The sequence below is a fragment of the Falco rusticolus genome, chromosome 13 (genome assembly GCF_015220075.1).
Source record: "Falco rusticolus isolate bFalRus1 chromosome 13, bFalRus1.pri, whole genome shotgun sequence".
NCBI classification, from domain to species: Eukaryota; Metazoa; Chordata; class Aves; order Falconiformes; family Falconidae; genus Falco; species Falco rusticolus.
The window spans coordinates 16,500,281-16,518,609 of NC_051199.1; positions in this window are offsets into that span (position 1 = coordinate 16,500,281).

Consider the following 18,329-nt stretch of genomic DNA (forward strand, 5'->3'; position numbering starts at 1 on the left):
AGTGCAATGTGGAGGCCTTCCATGGACAGTGCCACAGAGTCCAGAGCTGTCCAGCTCCGGCTGCCACGATGCCTGTTGCGCGTGGTGACAGTGAAGCCAACAGAGGAGCTGTCACAGCCCGCCACCACCGTGTAGTTGCAGGAGCCCTGGAAGTGGTGAAGCTTCCCGTCGAAGGTGCTGTAATGCGGGTCGCCGTAGATGTGGCAGACAGCAGTGCCGGCTGGGTAACAGCCCCTCTGGCCCTTCTGGATCTTGCAGACCTCGTCCTCACCACAGGACAGTGCAGAGCAAACCATCTGGCCGTTGGCTTCACACCGGCACTGGCGAGTGCAGTTCTCGTTCACAGAGTGCTCGCCTTCCTGCGGGCAGAGGAACACCGATCGTCAGGATATCGGTCAGGGAAGTAGAGGCAAGGGAGCGCCCTGGGAGGGGCGTCAAGCCAGGGCAGGGTTTTCACTCACGCTGTAGTAGTTGCCCTCAAAAAGGCAGCCACAGTGGGCCTCGGGCACGCAGGTGCCTCCGCTGAGGAGGAAGCCAGAGGTACACGCACAGCCCTCCATGCAGGGCTTGGAGCAATTCTGCGGGGCTTGTCGGTCAACACAGGTGGCAGGGCAGCCGGTCATGCAAGGGTCGTAGTAGCTGTTAGCGGGGCACAGCAGGGCTGCAGCGGGAAGGGGACAATTAGGACCGGCAAGCCTTCAAGGAAGGGTGACCCTCTGGGAAGAGGAAGGCCCAAGACAGGGAGCAGCACATTTCCCTTCTGGCAACTGCAGGACAGGTACTCACGGCAGAAGGTGGCATTCCTCCAGGGCAGAAGAGTCACACCGACTGCCTGGCACGCGTCAGCGTAGGCCTCCAGAGTAGCACACAGGACCTCCTGGCCACCCTTCAGGGCACAAAGGTCATAGAAGCAGGTGTCAAAGTAGCCCTGGGGGTTGATCACGGCGTGGCACTTGTCAAAGGAGCCAGGCCTGGCAGTCAGCATGCCACAGAACTGGTCCGATCGGTAGAGCTTCTCCTCTTCCGCGCTGCAGGGTGGGGAGGGGATGGGGACGCCGCAGGACACGTCATCATCTGGGACCTGCCAGCTCTGCCCCAGCACATTGGAGTCTGTGGCTTGCTGCCCGTCGGGCATCATGTAATCGTCCTCTCTCCGGTTGTTGAAGTTCCCGCACATGCCACAGGTCAGGTTGAAGTAGGTGGTGGGCACCTTCACCTCCACCGAGTGGTCAGTGTCGTAGGACACTCTGAGGTTGAAGTCTGTCTCCAGGACAACGTAGCGACCGCTCCTGCTCACCGTGATGGCCCCTCTTGCTGCGCTCACCGGCAAGGTCTGGCGCACATTGTTCACCTAGGGCAGACACACCGCGGTGGGCCCTCGACTTGTCCCTGGCCTCCCTGGGGCCGCAGCTGCCAGGCCAGGCATGGCAAACCGCTGCCCGCAATGGCCTCACACCCAGATGCCCCTGGGGCTTGCAGGGCCGTATCTGTGGTCTGCACTCTGCGGGGCCTCTGTACAACACGGGCCACCTTCCGCCTTTGCCGCTTCCTCCTCCAGCCCCCGCGCAAAGGTAAAACAAAGCAACCCGGAGGTTCTGGGGGAACCCACCCGGGCCTGGGACAACGGAGGTGTCTGGTACCTGCCAAGCCCTGCCAAGAAAAGCCAGCCCTGCCCTGCAGCCGCGCCACGCTCATGCCAGCCCCGCTGCCTACCAGCACTTGGCTCTTCTCCTTCTTGACGATGGCAATGCGCTCTCCGTACACCTCAACCAGCACTTCGCGCACATAGGACACTCTGGTGTTCCCACGATGCTCGTTCTTGGCCTCAACGTTGAAGTAGGGCAGGGAGGTGGTGTTGGAGCACACTTTGGCCAGGGTGTAGGTGCAGTTGCCCATGAAGTTGTGCGTCACCTTGTCAAAGGTGTTGTAGTGAGGGTCACCGTGGATGTGGCAGATGCCGTAGGATTGTTCGAGGCACACAGGTTTCCCATCCTGCACCCCACAGTACTGGCCCACAGGGCATGAGGCGCTGGAACACTGGACTTTGCTTCCCCGCGCGGGACACGTGCACTTTGAGGAGCAGGTGTTGTCCGTCCAGAACTCAGAGCCCACAGGGTAGTGCTGCCCATTGTGCCAGCACCCACACTGCTGGCTGGGCACACATCGGTCATTGTAGAGCAGGTACCCGCTGTCGCACACGCAGCCCTCCACGCACGGCAGGCTGCAGGTAGCAGGAGCCATTGGGTCAACACAGGTGGCAGGGCAGGCTGCAGCACAGGGCTCATAGTGACTGTTGGCAGAACAGGCTAGTGCTATGTAATAAAAAAAACCAAAATTATTTATTAACCTGGTTTTACTCTACGTATTGAGTATTGTTTAATATCATATTCTGTCTTTTTTTTTAATATTTTGGGACGTTTGAATTTTGAGCCACTTTTATGCATGTCTTTGCTATTTTACCACCCTTTAATTTCTTTTGAGGTTTTGGCTATTTACATTTTTACTCTTGGTGAGAATTTTTTAGGAGACCTCTTATTTCTGAAGATGACTGCTCTTTTTGCTTGCACTGGGCTGAGGATATCAGTGTCATTTTAATTATTTGTCCTGGACATGTGCCATATTTAGATTATAGGCCTGATATTTAATTCTAAACATTTTGTAGCCTCTTATATTCATATTTTTCACTTCACCAAGATGTTTAATGTTATTTAAATAATTTGGATTTATAAGTGCTTTGTTCATTTTTAGATCTTGTTACATACATGACATGTAGACACCCAAGCTAATTAGAGGTTTTAAACAGTGACATTTTCAGGTGAGAAGATACCAGAACTGAACTTTCTTCTATGTGTGATGCAGTTCAGTTTTTAATGACATGTTTTCTCACTTTATTTTTAGCATGCTTTCCTAAGGAGACAGAGATTACACAATTACATTGTATATTTCTCTGTTCATCCTCCCACTTACTAAATTTACCCAGCTGACTTATTGAAAATAAGTTGGTGAGGTTGGTAGAGGACAAAAACATATTCGGGTCCTTTAAATGAACTAAGTACAAGGGAAAGAGGAAAAATCCTGCAAGCCTCAATAGCAGAAATAACAGCTACAGAGAGGGCTCACTCCTGCTTAGAAACCATAGAATCCATGTGAGAGAAAACCTCAGTAATGTCCCCAGCAGAGAAAATGCTCCAGCTAGAGACTGCAGTCAAATGTGGAACAAACGTCAGAAAAAAATTAGGCTACAGTCATTTCAGTGTTTATAGACAAGTCCCTTTCTTTGGTCTCCCCATCTCCTTCAATGCAGAAGGCACGTAGGACACTGAATCACTGTTTCGTGTTCCTTACATTGCTTCTGGTGGGAGCAGATCTGCTCATGACTTTCAGATAGTATTTAAAACCTGTTCTAAAGATAACTTTATTCTTTCTTTTCCATAATATATGTGTGAATGCTTGAGAAATGTTCTTTATTTTATCTTTACCAACACTCACAGAAGAAATGTCATTCTTCTCATTTAACCTCCAATACAGACTTCTATTACTTCAATACTCAACACATTTTGTCTTGTGACTCCATGGGTTTCTGTCTCTTCCCTATCCTCACTTTTTTCTCCACTTCCACTAGTGTGGCTACTCATCTCCATTGCAAAGGCTTCTTACTTCAGTCCTGGCCTTTAATTCCAGGCTGCCTACCTGTGTTCTTCTCTCCCTTCTGAAACTGTGACTCACTGTGCCTGTACAGGACACTCAGACAGTTTTCTCAACATCCCTAGGGATGAATGGCCCTCCTCTTTTATACATATGGGAGTTTGTGCCACTGACAATGTTTCCAAAACTCTCTTTCTCCCTTTATCCCAGATCTCCTGCTCAGCTCATCAGATGTGTTCCTCCTTCATCCTGCTCTCTTTGCACTGATACAAACTGTGACTTTCAGACATTTTCTCTGTTCATTCTCAGGTTTATTTTCCCCATCAGCTCTAATTTCATTATTCCTGCAAAAGCAACAAGCTCCAACCCCTGGACCAGCTACCTAGTCTATGATCCCTTGTCCTTGGCTCTCTGCCTAGAAAATTTCAGCCTGTCCTTCCTCTTGTCTATAGACTTCTAAGCAAATTTCCATTTCCTTTGTAGCTCCTACTTGCTTTCTCTAGATCCAGGCTCTTACACTTAGTCTGTTCATTAGCCTTCTCCAGTTCCTAGTCAAAGGTCCTTTCACACTGTCCCAGACTGCCTGGATTCCTTATTGTCACCTACAGCTCTGTCTTTCATCTGTTCTGGCTCATGTCCTTTCTATGTTCATACAAGGTATCGATGTTGATGCGTTTTTGCTGAGGTTGCTCCAGAAGAAGACACAGCTTCCCTTCTGTTAACTGGGTTCCTGGCCACCCCTGCAGGGTAGGGGGGCTGGGAGCATAAAAGAAGGCAGCTCAAGCTTTCAGCAGGGAGAGTCTTGCATGTGCAAAATGAGATACTTTTTCTCAGACAATTAAGTTTAGAGATAGCTTCTTCAGAAGGTAAAAAATCCTCTAAGTCTAATGTCCCTGACACAATACCCCTGAACAAAAAAATAGGGACACGAGAGGAATTCAGAGGAAAAGCCTCCAATTCTGTTTCAACATGTATTAGTATTTTCTGCTTTCATCTGAAGCAGCTTAACTTTTTTTCACTAGAATCTTCCCAAAAGAATTAAACTGAAGACTATACGCAACCCTGAAATCTTTAGCCTGATTAGTCAAGATCCAGAATGTTATATGAATTCAAAACAGTCTCTTGTAATGTTTTGTTTTCAGGAAGTTCTAATTATATTCTCCTGACAAATGGTAATTTCCACTAATCTTTGATACATACGGCAGAAGGTTGCATTTCTCCATGGTGTTAGCTGGACTCCTGCAGCTTGGCATACATCTGCATAAGCCTGCAGGTTTCGACAGAGGGCTGCATTATTCAGGTGAAGTTCACAGAGATCATACTGGCAGGCTTCAGAATAACTTTGTGGATCAACTACTGAGTGGCAATTCTGGAATGGACCACTGGGATCTGTGATCAGACCACAGTATTCATTGCTTTGGATCATAAGTTTTTCATCAGTAGTGCAATTTGGAGTATGGCCCTCATCTGGCATGCACCTAGTGTGGAAAAAAAAAAGATGTAGAAAAATTTACCAATAAACTTTGGATGCACTGGCACCTAAGATGCTTTTCAAATCACATCTAACAAAACCACAGGATTGTCGCCAGGCTAAGCATGACATATTTTAAAGCTCTCCATTTCAAACATTTAGGACAGAAATTCAGATTTTAATGTGATCTCAACCTTATAATCTTTGAGAGGCCTGGAAGAAACCCAAATATTTATTTTGCCTTTCTTTTAAGTCAAGCTTTCTACATGAAAGATACCTAGGAAGGGCAAACAAAAAGTTAAAGCATTCAAAGTTAAACCTCTACTATAATTAAGTAATACACTGTGAAATAAGAAAACAAAGTATCTCAGAAGAGTTCAAACAAGATCTTCAAGCATCAGCATTAATATACTATAACAATAACTGAAATCTTAGTGGACATGTGCTGTGTTTTATTCAAATTTTCTCTTTTTGAAGCACAGGTAAGTTTGCTGTGAAACTTTACCCAGATAGATGAAGTAAGTACACTGACAAGAATATATTTTATCCCACTTGTCTGACATTTTTGGCCCACATACAACAGTCGCTTAAAATACTTGTAATTGTATAACCAACAGCTAAGGTCTAAGATCCCAGCTGGAGTCCTACCTGGAGTCATTGTAAACCTGCCAACTGTTGCCAAGGCTAGCTGAGTTTGTTTCCATCTCTCCATCTGGATTAAGAAAGTCATCTGCTTTGTGCCCATTATAATTTCCACATATTCCACAGACTTTAGACATGTAGGTACTGAGAAGAGTGATTTCTGCTCTGTGATTTCCATCAAACTTGACATTCAGCCCAAAGTCAGTAGCAACCACAACATACTGCCCACTGAAGGAAATACTGACACCCTGTGCCAAGGTCAGAGGGAGCACCTGGATGACTCCATCAACCTGCAGACACAGAGAAAGGCAATCATTACAATCACTTTAAAAGAAGTATTTTTAATAGTGACCCTCTTAGATCACATCCCTATATTGAGCATAGGATGTATGCAGTGAGCAGTAAGAATGCACATTGTCTTAAGTATTTTTTAACATGAATGTTGTATATGGGCACATAATCTAGGGCCTTGAGGCCATAGTAATGTAGCTGCGTAGCTTCCAAGTGCGGTCAGAGTGAGCTTGGTGAGCCAGACCCAGCTGGCAAAAGTCCAAGGCTTTGCACGGCCGGTCAGCAGTAACTGCTTACAGAGCTGCCTTTTATTTTGGATCAAATAAGATTTCAAAAATGCAGTTAGAATGGACTCTCAAAAAACTTTCAAGGTTGGTCAGATCTTGAATAAGCTTCTTTTTGTTTCTTCTATTTCTCTTTTAACTTTCACATTTGAAATGCCAGGCAATAGAAAGTAAGTGTCCGAGTAAAATTTTCAATTTATTTAAAATATGCTAAAATTAGTATCTACTTTGAACATTTGTTCTTATTACATATGTAATAAAGTTTGGTTTACTTAGAAACATATATATAATGAAACCAGTAAATACAAGGGAGAAGTATAAAAAAGAAGCAGCTGGACAAATGTGGATATATGAGTTCACTATGTTTCTAAGGTCAGATGGGAAGGATCTCAGTGTACATTTAAACCTTTATCTCCTGCCACATAAATCACTGTACTATTTTCTTATAAGAAGGGTGGTAATGAAGTAAGGTCACCTATTCATTTATTGGGGGTTTGAATCAAACATGTCGGTTGCCTTGGCCCTTTATGGAAAGGAGCCATAAAGAAGCCTTAAAATACAATAGATGGTCAAGTGACACAACTAGTGTCACCAGATTGTCACTCTAGGACTCTCTTATCTGGCCCTGCTTTACGGCAAATGCCAGGTGTTTAAGCGAAGTTAGCAGTGACATAGAATAACTAGTAATCAGGGATGAGCATGCAGCTTTACAGGCTACCATACATGATCAGGAAACAACCACCAGCATGGATTTGTTTAATGCAGAGCTTTTTACTCCCTAATGAAAACCAAGCCTGAGCATAGAGGGCAAGCCAGAAAGGTAGGCTAGCCCACCAGCACCATCTGGAGTGTCAGCTCTAATCTCACCCTTTAGCAACACAGAACAAAATTTTAGCCTATGCTTTCAGTCCTGAAATTCCAGCATTTAAGAACTCCACACTACTCCTACTTCTAAATATCTGACTGCACTTTAAATATTACTGTATCTATGCTGGAAATTTGAAGTCAGTGTACAACAATTTCTTTGTTCCCCACTGTGAGTTACTGATGAGAGATAGTGGGCTCCAACCTTACCTTAACAATTCTGTTTTTACCCAGATTGATCCTGTAGCCATACACATCGATGTCCACGTGTCGGACATAGGACACGCGAGTGTTGGCTCCTCTGTGCTCGTTGGCTGCTTCCACGTTGAAGTAGGGCAGCGAGCTGTTGCTCTCGCACAGCTTGGAGAGGGTGTAGGTGCAGGTGCCCATGAAGTGGTGTAGCTGCTTGTCAAACGTGTGGTAGTGAGGATCCCCATGTATACTGCAAATTGCTTCTGGAGACAAGAAAAGGAATATATTTTCATTAATGTATGGATACATCCAGAAAAACCACCTCACTGTACAGTGGCAAAACAGAATCATCCCCATTTTATGGATTACATATGGAAGAACTGAAACAGAAAAGCCAGATTTATAAGTCATAAGGGAATACCACAGAGAGAAACCCACAGAAATTAACTGAAGCAAATAAGTAGCACTGGTACTGGAAAATTTAGGTGCCCTTCTACGGTCCATTGACTAGCATAAGTGATTAGCTAAAATTACCTGTCACTGGAGGTGGTGTAGAATCTGTTGGTGTAGGTCTTGGTGGTACCAGGGTAGGGACAGCTTCTGTTGGTAGAAAAGACAAGGCAACACAACATTCACCATTACATGGTGAACACTACTTCCACACCAACCTACCTACATGAACTTGCACTTACTTTTCACCAGCATAAATCTAGAATTTTTTCACTGAAGCAAGTAGAACTGCCTATATTTAGAAATGAGGACATGGGAGACTTTTGAGCACTTAGGAAAGCTCATCTGATTGTTAGCTTGGTGATAGTGAATGGGCTTGTGCTGTCATGGTTCTCTGGAGTTGGAAAGGTATTTACAATTGGATATGTGACTCCCTCTGGTGTGCATGTTAAAGCATAAAGGTCATACTGTCTGCAAGTATTGGCAGGTCTGGGAGTGAGTAGCCTGCCAGCAGATGCCATACATTAGAAACAAATAACTCTCAGGGCAATGGTGGTTTCTAATCAGGGAATTCTGTTGTTTCTTCAAAATTATATTTATTTCTTAGGAATGTGATAGCTGTAAGAGCTTTCTACTGACAGACACAACAAACAGTCATGTTGTGAAGTCTTCCCTCCTGCCTGCTTCTGCTTGCTAACAAATATTAGCATCTTCTCCACCTATTCTTTATTCATCACAAAGGTATCATCTAAAAGAAGTGGTCCTCTTGGTGTACTTATATGTGTGAACTAGCAACACCAGGGTGAGTATTCTCTTGATGTCATGTTATCACCTGGTGACGTGCAAATGAGCGATGGATACGAATCTCTGGAAGTACAACAGGCTGCCTAAAACCTTCAGAGTGTGCACACATTCACTCCTGTCCCTCTGCAGACCAAAGAACAACTCTCCTCATTTAGGTACTCTCCTATTGCACCCTTGTGAGCCTTCCACTGTGCACTAAGTGTGCGTTAGCAGTTAGTGTACAACGAGATAACCAAACGATGAACTGATTCATGGAGAACAATGCTTTCCAACCTACTTATAGATGCACTGTAGGTATATAATCATCCAAATAAATCCACATGGGGCAGTTGGTCTTCCGTATTACTGACACTGATGAGATTATTTCTAGGGATTAAATTGTAATATAGAATACAAGTCATATGAGAACAAGTCAGAGATTTTTGAACAATGATGCAGTAACTACATACTATGATGTTGTTGCTTTTGTGCTAAACGTGATTCAAACCTAGCTGGATGTGGGGTTTTTGTAAGCTACATATAAGTATAGTTTAGAAAAAGACAATAGATTTCACATAACTTGAAGTCTAGTGCATACTGATAAATCTCTGCACAAAATGGTCCCATTCACTTAATGAGCTCTAACTTCAAAGCTGAAGATATTTTGTAATAACCTGCCTACGAAACGGGATCAGCTTCTTTGTATGCACTGGTTTCTTGCACACCTGTTTTCTTATATGTCCATTTCTTCACATCCAGCTCCCCACTCCAGTGTAAATGCAGCTTTTGCATACCTAACCCATAACTGCTCTTTTTGCTTTTTAACATTGGTGAAAAATTACAGGAATACTGATAATGCCTGTATTCCTGCAATGGATACTTCCCAACGAGCTTTAAGTTAACTTTGTTGTAGGGCTGAGGAAAAAAAAAACCAACCAAAAAACCAAACATCACAAAAAACCCACCAAACCAAACCAGAAGAAAACCTCTTCCTAAGATTATTGTCCTTTGAGATTAAGGTGAAGAAGTTCTGCAAATGACAGTGCGAATATCAAACATCATAACCTAAAGGCTGCTTGCTAAAGTTGCCTTGGAAGCTAACTTTTCATGTTATGAAGGGACATAAATATTTAGTTTTTCATGAGTTTGATTAAAATGTCTATTCAATTTGTAGAAAAAAAAGAGGTTGGGAGGACTTTGACTTTTACCAGACGTAATAATTCACTTGACTTTCATTACATTAGTAGCCATACAGTTGAACAGAAGGAGGACCCTTTACTCGTGTCTCTTGGAGTTACATTAGTGCACCATCCAGTGGCTGAATCATGTGCTAATATGCCTGGATAAATGAAGAACTGGCTTTCCCTAGCCCTCAAACAAACAAACAAACAAAAAACCCCAAACAGGCCCCAGGTATTTTTCACAAAATTTTAAAGAAAAATATATGTTCTGAGGATGTTGACCTGAGTGGAAACCTTTGTCCTGGCTAGCATAAATTTGAAATATTTTATTGTCATTATAGTATTTCACAAACAGTGAGGCCCATTAAGACATAACAACACTTCTATATGGTTTTCAGCAAGTTTCCTGTTTAATTAACATTTTATAATTTTAAATATTCCATGCTTGTCAGTAAAGACAGGATGAAACTGTAATTCCCTTCCAGATCCTAGTCATCCACAGCTTGTGCCAGTCTTGGCTGATTTGTTACAGGGTCAGGGATCAAGCATAAATTGCTGATTCATAGTCCGAGTTGGTAGTGCAGCTCAGCTTTATTGACTCAACGTTACTTCTTTTTATGCCAGTGCTGTGTATTTGCTGAGCTTGTATGAACTGAGATTTGCTGTAAAATGCTGATTAGAGCATTTATTCTGGAATCCAAGACCAATGTGCATAGTCTTGGCTGGGTTTAGAGATACACTTCAGACTTGAAGTGAAGGTGAAGTTTGCTGGACCTTGTGAAAATACATTTGCAGAGAAGGGGATAGCTTATTCTGAATGTTTGAGGTGGTGAGGAAAAATTTAGGTAGAAACAAAACTACTACAAGAAACCAGGTAACATTCAAATGAAGTGATCTGTAAAGTTTTTGCCATTTCTCTTTTGTGGTTCAAAGTTATGAGGAGTTTCTCTACTGTATGTGGAATTGAGTAATGGTCAACAGCTTAAACAGAGATGAGGAAGGAGTATACAATATGGTGCAAATACAGACTTACCACAGGATCCATCCCTCACTCTCACATTGTCTAGTGCCGTATCCCCATATTCTGTCAGTCCTCGGACAGCCTCAAAAATTACCTGGGCAGGAGTTAAAGTGAATCACTGCATCAGAGTTGTTCAGGGAAACATGGGATCATTTTGCTTAGCATGTTTCCAAAACATTCTTTCTGGTCTCTCTCTAAAGGTATCAAGTAAGCTGAGGCTATTACAGTGTTCCTAGCTTCCCTCAGAAGCCTAAAATACATATTCTGTAATGAGGCAAAGGCTTCAAGAAACATTGTCCTCTGTTTTGCTGACTGATAAATGATTTATGAGAATTGGTTGCCTGGATTCTACAGAGGATTCCAATGCAGGCAGCATCCTAAAGTTCAAACCTTAACTCACAGCAGACAAACATGCATTTAATTAAGGCAACTAAAGTTCTCGGCTTTGTGATAAAATGAAGGAGAGTAGGAAGGAAATAAAGAGAAAACTAAATATATTTTATCCCCTAAGTAACGGCACTAGCAAAACTCAGGGTTGCTTATTTCTTCTCTTAGTTCATAGGCACAGAGCATAATAAACCAAGCAAATCTTGGTTATATTTTCTAGCTTACATGACAATCTTTTGCAGCATGCAAGGGGAGAACACATGCTGACACTGTAGAAATAAATTTATTCTGAGAATACATTACCTTTATCTTTCTCTGTGTTGGAAAAGCATGAGTGATGGTGCCATAGTTCCACAAGGAACTCTGGTTGCCCTTCTGACTCCACACCACAGACTCCCCTGTGCTGTCTTGGATAAGCACTCTCAGCTCATTCATGTCTTCTGACCCAAACATATAGTACCAGAAGTCTATGCATATTTTTCCAGAAACTATAGTATCTGGGCTCTCAAGCCTGTTACTGTCAAATGGGATCAGATTACTTGCTTCTTGGTAGATGAAATAGCCTTCTGCAGAGTGAAGAAAATTAAAATACGGTTGAATCTTTGTAACTTGTTAGATGTCATATAAAACTGAAGTACAACCCAACTCTGGAAGAAATTAAGGGCATCATTAGCAGTGCAAAGAAGCAAAGTAGAAGGTGTTTAGAATTCACATTGCAATGGTTAGCACCATGTAGTTATCCAAACTAGAACGTGAGGTGGAGAGCAAAGCAAATATATCCCATCTCACATGAACAATTGTTTTGGGGTCACAAATATAGATGTAGGCCTCTTTCAAGAGATGGCATCTCCAGACAGAGTGCCCCACTGATCCATGTTCAGTTTTCTCTTTCCTCAAAGGAAAATAATGCAATCTGCTATACACCTTCTCTTGCAGGACATATTTTTTTCTAAAGATTTTGGTCTCAAGATGAGCAAATCCCTAGTCACAAGGAAAATTCCAACCCATCAGCAATTGTTTCTGTCTCCAAATGGAAAGGCTAGAAAGCGATTCAGACATTTTCATCAAAATATTTAGGTTTCACATTAGGAAACAGAAGGAAACTTTTTGAAAATCAGAAATTCATAGTATTTCTTTTAGGAATTGAAATGCTTTAATCTGAATTGGTTCAATATGAGAAGACATTTTGCTTTACTAGGGCTGAAGATTTTTGCTTCCCATGGACTAAAATCAAAGCTACATTTCCTCAGTGGAGTTCAAGTCAAGTCTTTTCCATCCATCTGACTATGGAAAGAAATCAAAAAGAATTGGATGACCATTTATATATGGTAAAGTATGGCTGCACACAGCATCTAAATACTCAGTCATATATTTTAGTTGGCAAGAAAACTTAAGTCACATTTAGTGTTATATGGTCTGTGTCAATTCAAAAAGCAAAACAGTATTGTTTGTGTGAATCCAGGTTAAAAATATTTCTGCTTTCAACAGGCAATTTTAATTGTTATTATCAAAATACCAAAAATGCAGAAAATTGTTTAGCAAAAATGCCAGCTGATAGTGTTCTAATCTGCTTACTGAGCCTGACAGTAATTGACCTTTCAGCACTGGGATAATTATACAAAGAAGTATGACTGCAGACGGATCCCCCATAAATGGATCTGCTCGTGCAAGGATAGTGGTTCAAATATATATAGATGGAGACATACTAAGCACTTGTTTGATGATATGACCATGTTAGAACCTAGTTTTTCAATCACATGTGGTTTAGGATAAGCTTTTTAAAGATATTCTTTAATTTCAGACGATCTTGTAATGCTTTGAGAGTGTGAACATTATCTAGTGCCAGTACAATGATCATTACATTTATGGCCATTAACTCATATCAGTGTAATTTGGCCATAAGATCTCTCTTGAATAATGACCTTTTGGATGTCACTGCATTCTCTATGAGTGAGATCTTATGCAAGACATAATTAGTTCCCTTCTACTTTCATGCACTGATAAAGATTTCCAATCCATGATGGGGCAACCCAGTTTAACTGTGTTTCACAACGTCATAACTGACAATGTGAAAAGTCAAAGAGAGGTGTCAGCATGAAATGAAACTGACACATTTCAAACGGCTTCATGAATCTGTTTCCTCTTTCAAAGACAGAAGAATAAAGGTAGTCAAGCTGTCTTCAAAAGGAAATCAACACTGCCACAACTGAGCACTTACTTCCATCAGGATAGTCTCCACTGGGACCCGTTCCATCAGTTGGAGTGTCATGCTTGGTTCGTATCCACATTCCCTGGTTGACGTTGCAAGGCTGGACCCAGTCACAGAATGGTCTGGAGTTGTTGTTAAAATCACACCTGGTGAGGTAAGCTGAAATACAATACATTAAAGTAAGGAAGAGAATCTAGCATGTTCAAAATCTGTCTTGGATGTTAACAGCACTAATGACATGCAGTTACCTGTTTCAGGATCCCATGTTCTCAACTCACCAGTTGGTCTTTGCTTGATCCTGCCAAGAAAAAGAACACAGTGAAACCCTTGTGGAACTAGTGACTCAAGAACTGTTTAAAAAAAATGTTGGGACCTCAACATATGTCTTTGGGTGTTTCACTCAGTAACTGCATAGACCCATGGTTTTCCATGTCTGACACTTTCTCTTCCCATATGTACTCACTCCTTCGTGGTAAAGCTCTGAGAGCAAGTCAAAGGTGGGATGTGTTCGCTTAATGTAGTGTGGAAGGATCCTCTGCTCTGTAACCCATTGAAATGAAAGCAGACCACCTCTCCTAGGTACTGGGAGATACGGAAGGGATGGATAGATGTATGCAGCTCAGCTTGGGCATAACCACCATAATAACATAATAACAAAGACATGCTTAACTTGATCAAGGCATTGTCGTCCCCACTATTGCAAAGCAAAGCGTATAAATGCCAGTAAATTACTGTACCATATAACTCTGTTATTTGTTGGAAGGCTATATATTTCCTTTAAACCCTGCAAATCTCTCATGACATAAAGCTGTAATCTCATTCAGCTCTTCTAATTCACCCTGAAAATGCTGCAGAACAAAAGCAGCTATAAATCCATAGTCCTTGTGGCGCTATGAAGTCCTGCAGAGATGAGTTGACACAAGACCAAAATCCCACCACAGATCACAGCCTAAATGGCTCTGCCCTTTGAGTGTTTTGTATAGGGAAGGGATTTCCAGGACTGCAAGGCTACAGCAGTAGTTCTTGACATCTTCCAACTGCAGTCCACAGTTTCAGGAGGTAGGGTTCAGTTCGAACCTCTGGGGTGCCCCCTCCTTAATTATCTTTATTGTACTTGGCACAGTATAGAGAATCTGTCCTTCAGTGAGTGCATCACAGTGAATCTCCCCACTGACCCTCAAAACCTAAGCAATGACATTCAGAGAAACTAGAGAGATTAGGAGCAAATATCACACAATCAATTCATTGGTTAAATACAGCAAGCAACTGGAAAACAGACTGAGCTAAGGAGGAAAGAGAATATGTGATGACAGGTAAAGTAAGAAAATTCTCTTCACTGTTCCTTCCTGGATTTCTTTTTCCATGAGAAGGGGAAAGCTGTGACAAGTTGCCACTTGGTCGCTATTCAGCACTGTCTTTAAACTGTTACACATCAAGCAAGCCCTAAGGCAAAGGTTAGTGTAGGTATATTCAGTCTCAAAAGTGTTTTATAACTACTGCAGTTATTTTGTCAAGATGTCTCCTTTTCAGATGTGCCGTTAGAAATCCATGTGTTATAGGTTTCTATCACAGACAGGAACCAATGCAGAAGCAAGCAACAACAAAATTAAATTATTTCTTCTTTTTAAAGAAGACACAGTTTAATTGTACAACATTCCACATTAAAAAGTAAAGATAGAATATTTATCATTAATAGCTAAGCTTCCTGAATTAAGCTACATTCAGTTCTGTACTACTTACCCTGTGGTATTCAGCACAGAAACAAATAATAAAATTAAGGTATATTCTAAGTGCCAGAGGGTCCCCATGCTAGAAGACAGAGTTAATTCTTCTGTGTGGTACAGTCTGCATAGTAATCCATCAGCTATACTCAGCAAGGAGGAAATGAGGACAACCTACGTGAAACAGAATATATTGACCAGAGGGTGGAGGCGGTTATAAAATCTGTCCAACCATGTATCAGTTGTGTTCCATGGGTTATCTACCTCAAGCACATATGAACTGAAAGCTCATATTATTCTGCGTCACTTGCTTTGACACCCTTAGTTGTCTGCTGGAGAAACTGATTTTGGCAATTTTTGTTGCTGCTGTTGTACATTAAAAAAAAGTCTGCAATTATAAAGGGGTATTTTTCTCACATTGATAGTAAGACAACTTTTCTTCATGTTAAAACTCCTGCCTAGCTTTCACTGCTAGTTTAAGTGAGATTTCTCGTATTGACTGACTTTCCCCCTTTCTGAAACTAGCATTAAGTAGAGCAGGTAACAAGCTTTCAATTTACTTGCAACAGTCATATTGTTGTGGGCCAATTCAGGAACTTGCTGAAATATTACTGCTACCATATTGCCCATGCTTAAAAATAAAAGGATCATCTTCTGGGCTGCAATGGAGTCTCTGTTGGTTGCTGGCACAGAAAAAGCAGGCAGATCATTCCCACTGCCACTTGGGCCTTTGCTGTTCTCTTCTTTGCAGCATTCCTTGCACCGGGGTTTGCAAAGAAATGGCTCAAAAGCAGCCTGATTCCCTACTTAACCTGAATTTCATGAGTGGTGAGAATCAAAGGAGTATCAGGTGAGTTATGAGAATCAAAGGAGTAAAGGAGTATCAGGAAGTGTACAGTGTTTCCTTGCATTGCCTGGAAATCCCAGCTCATGACTCTCTCTCTCTTTTTTTTTTTTTCTTTTTGTGTCTAAAAGGAAGATGTCTACAGGAGTGAGGCTTTCTGCAAAAGTGGCCTTTTAGTTACACTTTCACTTTGTGATTATATTCTGATGATTAAGGTCATAAAGGCTTCGTACTTTAAGTTGGAAATTTCTTCAACTCCCTTTCCCCCTGCTCAGAACAAAATATTTTCACTTGCCCTTAACAAATAACTGAGGAGGCTGCTCACAGAAACAAGATAAATAAGGAAGGATCAAGGGAGGCTAAGCAGAAACTAAATTTCAAATTCGGTGTTAACTGATATGTTGACAATGGGTGTTAGGCTACATTCTGCCACAAGCTCACACCCTACACAAGCCCTTCCAAAGTCAGAGGGTGGATGTCCACTTGACTGGTAATCATCACTCCCCAATAAAAATCCTTTCTTCAGAAAATATGTATTTTTGCCAATCAGTAAACAGCGAAGAGGATTCTATGATTCAGGGACAAAAGAGACTCATTCCATGCACAAAACCATTGACCACACTTTTCCCAGTTCAGCTGAGGTGAGCTCAGTGTGAGTGGGAGAATACAAGTGACTTTCAGATAGAAGTTGCATTGAACACACTGCATTTTCAGCAGGGCTGCTGAGATGCTGGTCCAGCAAGTGGCAATCTGGGCAACAGCTGTCCTTAGCATGGTAATGGGTAGCAAGGGGCCTTCCATGTATGCACGTACTTTCCTCAATAATTTGATGCTGCTCTGTATGATTCTGACGAGAGGATGTGAGTCAATCTTGGAAAGTATGCAACCCTCTGGTAAATCTGTCCATCCAGATGATGCACTGTCTTTGACCCCTCCCCAAGCACAGAGCATAAAAATAGCATGATCAGGTACTCTGTGAAAGGTGGAGTACTGATTAGGGCTTTTCAGTGAGGGAAAGATACTAATAACCTCTGTTACATAGGGAGAGGATGACAAGGAATTCACTTGCCATTTGATTCCAGCTGGATGTGACATGATCCTGCATTCCTGGCAGTCAAACTGATCACCTTGCAGGTCTACTGTTTCTCTTAGGGACATAGTTTAGTGGCAGACTTGGCAGTGCTAGGTTCCAACAGTTGGACTTTAGTATCTTAAAGGTCTTCTCAAACCTAAATGATTCTATGATTCTCCATCTGCATGCTTTGTATCTCTGAAAGGCACCTGGGAGACACTACTTTTTTTACAAAAAAAATGGTCTGAACTGCACAGCAGTCTGAGGAAGAAGGACAATAACAGTTCTTCACTTCTAATACAATGAAGCTAAAATTCTTTCCAAGGAAGGACATTTGCAGACAATCTTATGAACAAGTTATGTTTTACATCTGCCTTAAACCAAGGATGCAAGTGATGCACACCTGACAGCTAATCCCTGTGACTGGCTTCCTAGTGCTCTGTACTGCTGCATTTCTTTTTGAGACCAGACATCAGATTTCACTCCATCTGCAACCAGCATTACAAATTCTCCTCACCTACTACCAGTTGACAAGGCACACTGGGGCTACTCGTGGGAACTAATTGCCTTTAGGTGACACAAACAGATTTCCCAAAAATCTGCAGAAGATGCCAAATAGAAAGGCTTGTCTGCCAACAGTGTGAAATGCAACATCTTCAAAAGGACAGAGATAACACTGCATACAACTTTATTTCTGACTGATGGTCAGAAAGGGGCTCTTAAAGAGACTCTTAATTTTTGCAGGATGAAGTTATGTTTCCCAGGAGACAGAATCAGCCTGGTACTACTGCAAAGGGACAGCACAATGAAGACACAACTAAAAAAATTCCCCCAAGCAAGACATATCAAACAGTAAAAGAAGCAAACTCAGCAGTTCATCCATTCTAGTGAGTGCTGTCCAGTGCAGCTTTTGCTGTGCAGTTCTAGCACATGTAATTGTCCTAAAGTATCTAAATCTGGTTACTCATTTTCTTGAATCAAGTATTCTCTGATGAAAATCAATTGCACTTCACCATGTTGCTAATGGTTAGTCTGTGGTGTTGGAGTGAGTACAAAGCTAGAGAGCCTGGCAAGCTAATAAATGAGGAAAATTATACAAAACCTCTTTCTCCCAACTGACAGGTTTGGAGCTAGTTGAGCCTCATAGTGACACTGCAGAAGACTGCTACACTGCTACTTAGTACAAAGCAGAAAGGTCACTGGCTGCTGTGAAATGCTGTTGTCTTGTTGGGATGCACTTGAAGCACATGTATATCCCAGGGTCTATTCTGG